We start from the raw sequence: 10,355 nt of genomic DNA, 5'->3' as shown, positions 1-10,355 counted from the left end.
TTCAACTACAACAAAATTTAATGTAGGAAACTCAAAATTTGTCCTACTGTTGTTTGTCGTTAGTATATTAAGTAGGAAAAAAATCCACCTTTCTTAACTCTTAAATGTAAGCTGTATTACTCTAGGCTGAAGAAAACTTTTCAGTGTGAAAACAAAACATCAGGCGTGGGGGAGTCAAGTCAGCCTGTAACTCCAGAGCGAGGAAGCCTGAGTGGGCAGGAGAGGTCAAGCCTAGCCTAGGACAGAGGAAGACCCTGTTCAATCCCCACTGCCACCCACCAAAAGAAAAAACAAAGCCAAAAGTAGTAGTACAGACCCTGCGTAAGAAGCACTGGTTCACTCAAGAAAGGATGGCTGCCAGATAAACACTGTCTAAGGATGACAGGGAGCCGATAAATCACACTAAATGATTTAACATATGATACCAGATATGCTATCACACAGGCCCCCAAAATGATGCCATTAGAAAATTAGGATTACTGATTAAGATCTTTTGTAGAAAACAGATTTCCATTTATTCTCATTTTACTTACCTGTCCAGTCTTTGCTGAGGTTTCAATAAAAGGAATTCCATAACTTCTCGCTAAGTCCTGAGCCTGTGTTTTGTCTACTGTTCTAGAAGGCAAATCACATTTATTTCCTACTAGGACCATAGGTACATCTTCAGAGTCTTTTACTCTTTTAATTTGTTCTCTGGGGAAGAAAAGTTGTAACAGAAGCTTCAGTAACACAAAAATCCTTCGGAAATCATCCTCAACATTTTTTTTGTCTTACATCATTTTCCTGGGTGAGTTTTTCATACAATTTCTAGTTTCCACCATGCTAAATTTTACTTTAATGAATTTTTCCTTTAGTAATTCTTTCCTCTAAGATAGAAATCTTACGTATCTCTTAAAAGAGCAAATACCTCTACAATCTACAACAGAGAGGGCTCATTAATGCCATTAGGATGGCCACTGCCAAGTAACAAGTGTGCGCACTGAGGAGGAGGTGGACAACCCGGATTCTTCTGCAGTGCTACTGGGAAGGTTAAATGGTACAAGCACCATGGAAAATAGCTTGGCAGGTCTTTGAAAAGTTACTGTAGTGGAATCATATGATCCAGAAATTCAATTCCTAGGTATATATTTAACCAGAAATAATAGCAGAGACTCGGATACTTGTGCCACAGCTAAGACATAGAAACAACCTAAGTGCCTGTGAATAGACAAATGGATGCTCAAAATGTAGTTATGTACATACAACTGAACATGGTTCAGTCATAGAATAACAATATTTTGATACATGCTACAACACAGACATCTCTTGAATACATATGCTAAGTAATATAAGTCAAATGCTAAACACAAATGTCCTCGGGCTGAGGGAAGGAAGACTAGAGCACGGAGTGAAAAGAACTCTAAGTTAAGATAGTGCTGATGGTAACACAATACTGTCAGGACTCTTCCTCTCCAAGTAGCTACCGTATGTCAAGAGCTCCCAGGCTAAGGTTAGAACTTCATGCTCCCTTCCTCCTGATGCTGGAAGTTTGTCTGGCTTGTGCGTGCTATCACAGTTGCTGTGAGTTCCTATGTGCATGCCCCTGTTGTCTGGAAAACACTATTTCCTTGGTTATCTACCAACTCTGGCTCTTACAATCTTTCTGTCCCCTCTTCCATGATGAGATAATTTAACAGAGATTCAGCTCTTGTCTGTCTCTCTTTCGTACTAAATGTTACATTACACGTATGTCTTTCTTTAGCTTTTGTTTTCTTGATGCTGGAGATCAAATCTAGGCTAAGCATAAGCTCTGCCATTGAACTATACCCCAGCCCATTAGCATTCAATTCTAAACACTCTAACATTAGACTTGATCTCTTGTTTATCTCTTCAAGTATATCATATTTTCCAAATTGTCTAGCTAATTAATTATTTCAAAGAACCACTATAAATTATAAACTGCGTATGCTTTGGAAGAATAATGAAAAAGCAAAGTCGGGTATCTTCTCACAGTCAGTCCATTGCCTGGGCCTCAGAGCACAGGAACCTGGTCAGAAGCCTTTCCTCAGTACTGCCACTCCACAGCCCACATTCTTACCAGTACTAACTAAAGTATAGTTTCCTTACTTTTCAAATAAAATTCAACACTTCGCTGGGCACGGTGGCACACGCCTTTAATCCCAGCACTCTGGAGGCAGAGGCTGGTAAATCTCAGTGAGTTCAAGGCCAGACTGGTATATGGAGAATTCTCGGCCAGTTGGTCCTCAAGGAGATCCTGTCTCAAAAAGACCAAAAAATAAAATAAAAATTAACAAGTACAGTTTCTAGAGCCAAGCAAACCTACTTCAAATGTAAGGCACGGCTGCAAGATTTCTCATTATCTGCCCATACACAATGCCTCCAAGATGTACCTCAGTAAATCCCCACTTACAAAAATCTTTTTCTTTTCCTTTTCAGATGATGTCTTGTTTAGCCCAGGCTGACCTTGAACTCTCTATGCAGTCAAGGAAAACTTTTAACTCCTGACACTCTTGCCTCTACCTCCCATATGCTGGAACTACAGATGTGTACCCTGAAACCACCAGTTAACAAAACTTTCAAACACTATTTAACATGTTTACATAACATGGAACATTTAGCAGTCTCTGTTACTATTTCATGTTTCCATGATGACCCCTCCACTGAAGGGATCATGGACCTAGGAAAGCACTCCTGTCTTACCCTTCCTGACCCTAAATAAACAGCAAAGTTTTAAGTCACATTCAGTTGCCAGGAAGAGCAATCCACAATCGACTCATAAACAATACTGCTCATTAAAAACAATGGGTTTACACTGAAAATTCAGTCACTACAAAGTTAATCTAACTAAAGTCCTTATCCTCAGAAGCACAACTAGTTCGTTACTAAGTTACATAAATATAGGCAACTTGGCAAAAACTAAAGTTGATCAGAAGTGCTAAATAAAAGTGTGATCTGGAAAGAACTGAAAGGTTGGGAAAGAAAGCAGAAAGCAAGCACAACAAAAATGATACTTAGGGCTGCAGAGCTAGCTCAGCAGGTTAGGTCCCTGCTGACAAGCCTGACCACTTGAGCTCTGTCCCCACATGCCACACAGGGGATGGAGAGAATTCCCACAAGTTGTCATTCAACTCACACACACACACACACACACACACACACACACACACACACACCATGGCATACATGCACCCCCCCACACGTACACACATTAATTTTAAAATTATTGTGTTCCAATTTCAGGTTGGCCATAAGGAAAAACAGACATAAAAAAGTAGGGAAAAGACAAAACAAAACTCTGCATCAATGTGGCATCTTCCCCGAGAGCCCAACAAAAGATTCAACACACATCCCTGAAGGCCAGGATCTGTCTTACCCACTGCTCGGTATGGCCCAAGAGCCAGGCCCAGCTTCTGTGTGTTTGAATGACTCGGAGACAACCTGAACAGAGTCCCAGAGATGACGTGACAAAGACCCACACGGGAAAATCCACCAACTCTGTGGTAAACCAGTAAAATAATCTCCAAAGTATCAAGTATTTAAAAAACTTTTTATTCCCTTACTTAAAAGTAATCATACCGTCAAAGTATGCATTACCAAAGTCCAGCCGATTTAATAATAGATTCTACAACAAAAAATACTTAATGATGGAACAAAGAAAAGCACCGATATTTACATTTTAAATAGGTATTATTTCCTGACTTTGCAAGAAGGCACACTAGGTAGTAAATTAAGTTGCTAATATCCTTAGGAAACTAAAAGGTCAAAATAAAGTCATTTAAATCCACTCTGCACAATAAGAGAGTAAATGAAGGGAGGTGATTCCATATACCCTCCTCACTACCAGCCAAAGTACTTTTTTTTTCATCTGTGTAATTGTGTAATAAAATGTACTCTGTCAGCAAGAATGAATTACAGAAAGAATTGAGACAGTTCTGGTGATAAAATAAGAAAGTGCATTCCTTCTGGACAGGGACTGCAGTGTTTATTTTGAGGAATACTAATGTATAGCCTGTGACTCAACAATGCCATGGATGGGTAAGTGATTTTAAGGAAATATAGTTGACTTTAAAAAAGATAGTTATGGGGAAGGAGAGATGCTTCAGCAGTTAAGAGCACTGATGCTCTTCCAAAGAACCTGGGTTCAGTTCCCAGCACCCACGTGGTAGCTAACAACCGTCTGTAACTCCAGTTCCAGGGGATTCAACACCCATTTCTGACCTCTGCAAGCATAGGTGTACTTACATACATGCAGGCAAAACACTCATACACATAACAAATAAAAACAATATTTAAAAAGATAGTTACAGTATACACTTAACATGACATCCTAAACTGTCTTACAAAGAAAATTTATGTACGCACTTAATAACTTAGTCTTACACCACTGTGTACTTTCAAAAATACCATGAATCCAAGCACCCACCATCTCTGCTGTCCCCTTAGTTGTCCCATAGATCATATGCAACTACAGATGCAGACACCCCTGGTCCAGGGAACTCTCTGGTCTGAGGCAACCTGCACCCAGGTGTCCCTGCTGTTACTGCTCCTCTTAGGACTTGCTTTCCTCAAGTCAAGCAGACGACCGTTTTTTTCTTGTTTGAGACGGAGTCTCCCGGTAGCCCCAGCTGGCCTGGAATGTGTACATAGTCCAAGTTGGCCTTGATCGCACAGGGATCCACCTGCCTCTGCTTCCTAAGTGCTGGGAGAGTAAAGGTGTGTACCACTCACATTACACAACCATTGGTAAGTCTTGAACACTGCAAAAACCAGCAACTATCTGGTAAATGGATGCACCTACTTAAAATAAATACATGCAGATAGAGAATAACTAAGTGTAAATGGTATACAATTATGTTAATGTAAACAGAATTTAACAGACTGTCTTCACTTGTACTAGCCCCTCTCAAATACTACACACTAAAGATACAGCACATTTGAAATAAAAGTCTATAAAAACTGCTTCTTTCAATGTATTAGTTTGCAAGGAAATTTTTAAAATTTCTCAGCAACTTACTTTAAATTTTTTGTTTGTTATAAAATCTCTTTTGAAAATAAGTACAAGTTTAAGATATCATAAATTTGAAATAAGGTCATAAATTTTAATAAGATATTGAAGTTGTCATTTTAATTTACAAAATATTAACAAGTTTAATACTTGGTATTTGCATTTAAACTGCATATAATGTAAACCTTTGTATAAAAATATAAATCAAAACTCAGGCATGGTGGGGCACACCTTTAGTCCCAGCACTCAGGAGGCAGAGGCAGGCAAATCTTTGTGAGATTGAGGCCAGCCTGGTCTACACAGTGAGTGCCATGTCACCTGGGGATACAGGGAGACCCTGTCTCAAAAACAAAACAAAAAGAAAGTCTCTATATCTATGTAAAATCCAAACAATACACATATTTTTTAAAACATACGATGGAAAGAGTAAGGCTGAGAATAACTGAGTTCTTCAACTTTTAAAATCTGTGGACCTTGAAAAAGAAAGAAAAGCTAAATCAAATGTATGTAGTAAGTTTGAGGCTAGCCTGGACTACATGGGAAGACCAGGTCTCAACAAAAAGATATAACAAAAAAGTTGGTGCACAAAGGATATTCATCATATTACATCTCTGAACAACATTAACAATATACCCATTCAACACATGACTGGTTTGTATTTCTGCTGCTGGTTTTTGAGACAGGGTCTCCCTGTAGCCCCAGCTGGCCTGGAACTCACTATGTAGACCAGGCTGGCCTGGCCTTGATCTCAAAGAGACCCACATGTCACTGCTTCCTGAGTGCTGGGATTAAAGGCATGTGCTACCAAGCCTGGCTCTGGAGTGTGTCTATTTTTTTAAAAAACTATCTATTGGTTTAATAAGCTAAAATCCTTATGGTTTTGCTATCTGTTTCTTTGAGGAGTAATGTTAGTTTTGGGACTTCATATTTATTGTCATAACTGCGCCTTTGCATCTTTTTAGTGTTGACTTGTATGATTTTTTTAAAGAAAGTGTTTATCTGCCTTTAATATTTTGATGAACAAAAACTTATCTGAAGAACCATTAAGATGAATTAGAGAGCAAAGAATAAGTCACTCAAGACAAACTCAGTGAACTGAACAACAGTTTGTAATTTTCTATTATAATAATGCAATTGCATTTAGTATGATCATCTTTTAGCATACTCAGTTTTTCAACTAAGACAATAACCTGACTTAGGAAGACATGCAATAGTAAACAAAAAAACTTAAGCTGATAAAACTTTCACTGAAAGGATCCATACTGCTATTATTAGTAATGACAGCAGTCACCATGCACTGAAGACTCTGTGCTGAACACATTACAGGGATTACTCATTTCATCTCTGCCTTCAGGCTGTCACTTCTACTAGATGCCTTTGTCAATAGGAGGAGGACTACTGAAAATGCAGTTAATGTACTGCTTGGGGATTTACTTCTGCAAATTTCTCCGCCCCCCTTTTGAGGCAGCGTCTCCCTCCCTGTAGCCCCAGTTGGCCTAGAACTCACTATGTAGACCAGGCTGACCTCGAACTCTCAGAGATCCACCTACCACCCCCACCCCAGTGCTGAGATAAAAGGTGTGCACCACCACACCTGGCTTTACAGTTTTTTAAACATGTATTACAAGTATTTTTCACTCATAATAACACCCATAGAAGAAAATATGTAATTTTCACTCTGTAAATGATCGAGCACTTTATACTATTACTCTTCTAGGAGACTATCTGAATCCATTATAGATGTGTTCCACAGTTTAAAGCCAGCTAGAAGTATACACAAGGGTATTAGTGTGACTAATAAGAGGAAACAACAACTAGTAAACTGGGTAGGGGTAAAAGAATGTACAGTATGTAAATAGGTTATGAATTCATTCCTATCTACCTACCTCTCTGTTTGTACCCAAGGACTACTTACTGTAAACTTAAATGTCATATTTTTGTTAGGCATTACAGGCTATGTATATTTCTGAAACCAGAAACGCTCTGAAATCTAAAATATTCAGATTTTTGGATTAGGGATGTTCAATCAGTAAAATATACAGGAGCACTCCCAAATCCTAAAATCTCTGAAATCTGAAACATTTTTAGTTCTAGACATTTCAGGTAAAAGATATTCAAAAAGCAAACAGTTTCTTTTTGGTTTTATTTTTCTGAGAGAGTATCACCATGGAGCCCAGGTTGGGCTCAAACTCATAATCCTCCTGTCTAAGTTCCCAGTGATAGAATTACAGGTGTGTACCACCACACCCAGTTCAACCTGTATACGAAGGGAGCAGATCCAGTGGAAAAGAAATGAATGTAAACAAAGTAAATGGAAATAGAGTCTAACGCTCTACAGGACAAAGTACAATAGTACCATCCAAGAGACCAACTTTGCCAGGAGAGGGACGGCCATTCTCAACAGAAGCAAAGAAAATGTACGAAAAACATGAAACACGCTGCTCAGGACAAGGGTTCAAGGAGTTCGATACAACTTAGTTTAGTGGGAGCAAAGGTAAGTTCCAGAAAGTAAAACAGGGTAACCAAGCAAAAGCCAACTTACAGAAAAGGGTCTTGTACATTGTACTTCGACACTGAAGTTCATTACACCAGTCCTCAGCAACATGTTTTTAAGGAGAAAGGGGCAATTAGATCCACCATCCTAACTGTGAGCATCATAATGAATTATAGAAAGGGACAAGATTCTTTTTTGGCCCTCTCAGATCTGCCTCAGTACACTCACGCAGAGACACCAACAGCTGTGGGAAGCAGGTTAAGCCTCTGTGCCATCGGGCCCATCCTCTGAGCTTTTAGTTCCAGTACCCCAGCTCTTCATTGCACCCCGGACTGAGGCATGGTGGCTGGCTACTCCCTGGTGCTTCTCCATCATCTCAGTACTGTCTTTCAGCCCTCGAGTACCCAAGTAACCACTCCCCCATACTGGGCTCTCCATGTGGAAATACCTGGTGTACTTTTCATTTCCATAACTGTTAAAAGAGAAGGGACAGAGAGAGAAAAGAGGAACAGAGAGAGAAAGGAAATTTCTACAAGAAACAGTAGAACTTTACCAAGGAAGCAGAAGCAGGATGGAGAAGACCGAACAGATTGAGAAACACCCAACTGGGAAGAGTGGCACAACTGCCCTCATAAATTGCTGCAGGGATGTTAACACGGTACTGCCACTGTGCACAGTAACTTGGCAGTTCTTCCGAAAGCTGACCAAAGGCCTACCATAGGACCAGCCAATCTACCTATAGCAGTGTTATTCAAACCCTAAAGAAGAGACAACCCAAAAGTCCATCAACTGATTAATGGATAAACAAAATATGGTACACCTACAACAGAGCACTACCCCACCACAGAAAGGAATGACATGCTAGTGCTATAACCAGGATAAGCCCTGAAAACATTATGCTAAGTGAAAGTCAGACACAAAATGCCACATACTACATGAGTCCATTTGTAGGACGTGTACAGAATATGCAAATGAATACAAAGTAGTCAGGGTTGCCAGGGGCTGGTAGAAGGGATTGAGGGGTGATTATTAATGGGTATGTGGCTTCTTTTCGGTGTGATTAAAATATCCTGGAATTAGATAGCAGTGCTGGCTGTACAACCTTGTGAATGTAACAACTGCCATGGGACTGTGTGCTTTAAAAGTTCTATGTGATTTTCAGCTTCATTTAAAAAAATATGTTTTATTATTTTTATTTTATCTGCATGAGTGTATTGCCTGCATGTATGTGAGTGTACCCGTGTTGTGCAATGCCACAGAGGTCAGAAGGGGCTTCATAGATAGCAGTGCTGGCTGTACAACCTTGTGAATGTAACAACTGCCATGGGACTGTGTGCTTTAAAAGTTCTATGTGATTTTCAGCTTCATTTAAAAAAATATGTTTTATTATTTTTATTTTATCTGCATGAGTGTATTGCCTGCATGTATGTGAGTGTACCCATGTTGTGCAATGCCACAGAGGTCAGAAGGGGCTTCGGATTCCCATGGAACTGGAGTTAAAGATGGTTCATAGCCACCATATGGGTGCTGGGAATTGAACCTAGGTCCTCTGTGAGAGCAGTCAGTGCTCTTAACCACAGAGCCATCTCTCCAGCCCCTCACCTCCATGTTTTAAAGGCAGAAACAGAGATGACGTACAGAAGAGGAGTATATTTTAATTCCTATGTTTGCTAGCTGCCTTTCTGGGTCTGGCCCACAGACATTCTGACAGGCAGGTCTAGATGCTTAGAACAGAAGTCTATGCTAGAGTTAGACCTGTGAATCTTTATCTATGGATAGCTACAGAACTCTCTTTTCTTGTGGTGTGGACTTGGCAAACGACTTTCTCTCCCATCTACTCCAAGCCGTTGTTCTTTTGTCTATAAAAGTAGGTATAACCACATGCAGGACACATGTCTAGGTGAGGATTAAAAACAACGAAAATCCCTTCACAAAATGAAAAGGGCCATAAAAAGTTAATTGTTTTCTTTTATATATTACATCGAACATGCAATTATAGGCTGAAAAAGGAGACAGGCCACTACTAGGCATTGTACAGAAACATCTTGTCCTTATAAAATCATTAGATAGCTTAGAATGCTCATTACAAATCTGGTTACTATATTTTAAAATAGAGTAGAGTTGGGTAAGTCCCAGGAAAGGAGCACTAAAGCTGAGGGTTAGGGATTGCTATTTTGATTAGTGAGCAAGGATACTGGAGAGCTTGTTCTCACCACAACATGTTGGATTACAAGATTCTTTACAAGCAGGGGTAAAGAAAAGAAAAACTTCTTTTCCAAATGCTAAGTACCTGGAATCAGGAGAATGCTTTCTATCAGTTTAGTGCTAGAGGAAGTAACATGCGGACTACTCCTAAGAGACAAAACTACCATTAGCTCAAAAATCTGAATAAATTCAAGGAAACAGGATTCTGAAAACCAGGGGTTTCTAAAACCTACTCAAGTCTCATGGCCTTCTCCTAAGATTACTGTCCGATGTCAAGGGAAGAACATGGGCTGGAATGACCACAGAGTTAGGCAGTAATCACCGGTGCCAATGTAACCTTCATGCTTTATAGCACTCATTTTTCTCTTGGCTTAGATGCCAGGTTCCTCAAACCATAGTACTCAATTTACTGTAACTTTAAAAAGAGGGCAGCACATAACCATCTAATTGATGCCTTTTCTTCAACATCAGTATTTACGCCTCCCTCAGCTCCAATAGTGGATGCTCATTTTTGATGTGTGCATACGCTCACTTTTAAAAACTGAAAGCCCACAGAGGATGAAGTAGCAATCGAGCCTGTTTTTAGATAAACAGTGCTCAATACAATGTGTTGGCACCTGCAACGGACCAGCCCAGACTGGGGCAGTTCAG

The sequence above is a fragment of the Nannospalax galili genome, unplaced genomic scaffold, assembly GCF_000622305.1.
Source record: "Nannospalax galili isolate Female #2095 unplaced genomic scaffold, S.galili_v1.0 scaffold403, whole genome shotgun sequence".
NCBI classification, from domain to species: domain Eukaryota; kingdom Metazoa; phylum Chordata; class Mammalia; order Rodentia; family Spalacidae; genus Nannospalax; species Nannospalax galili.
Note: the sequence above shows the minus strand (reverse complement) of the source record.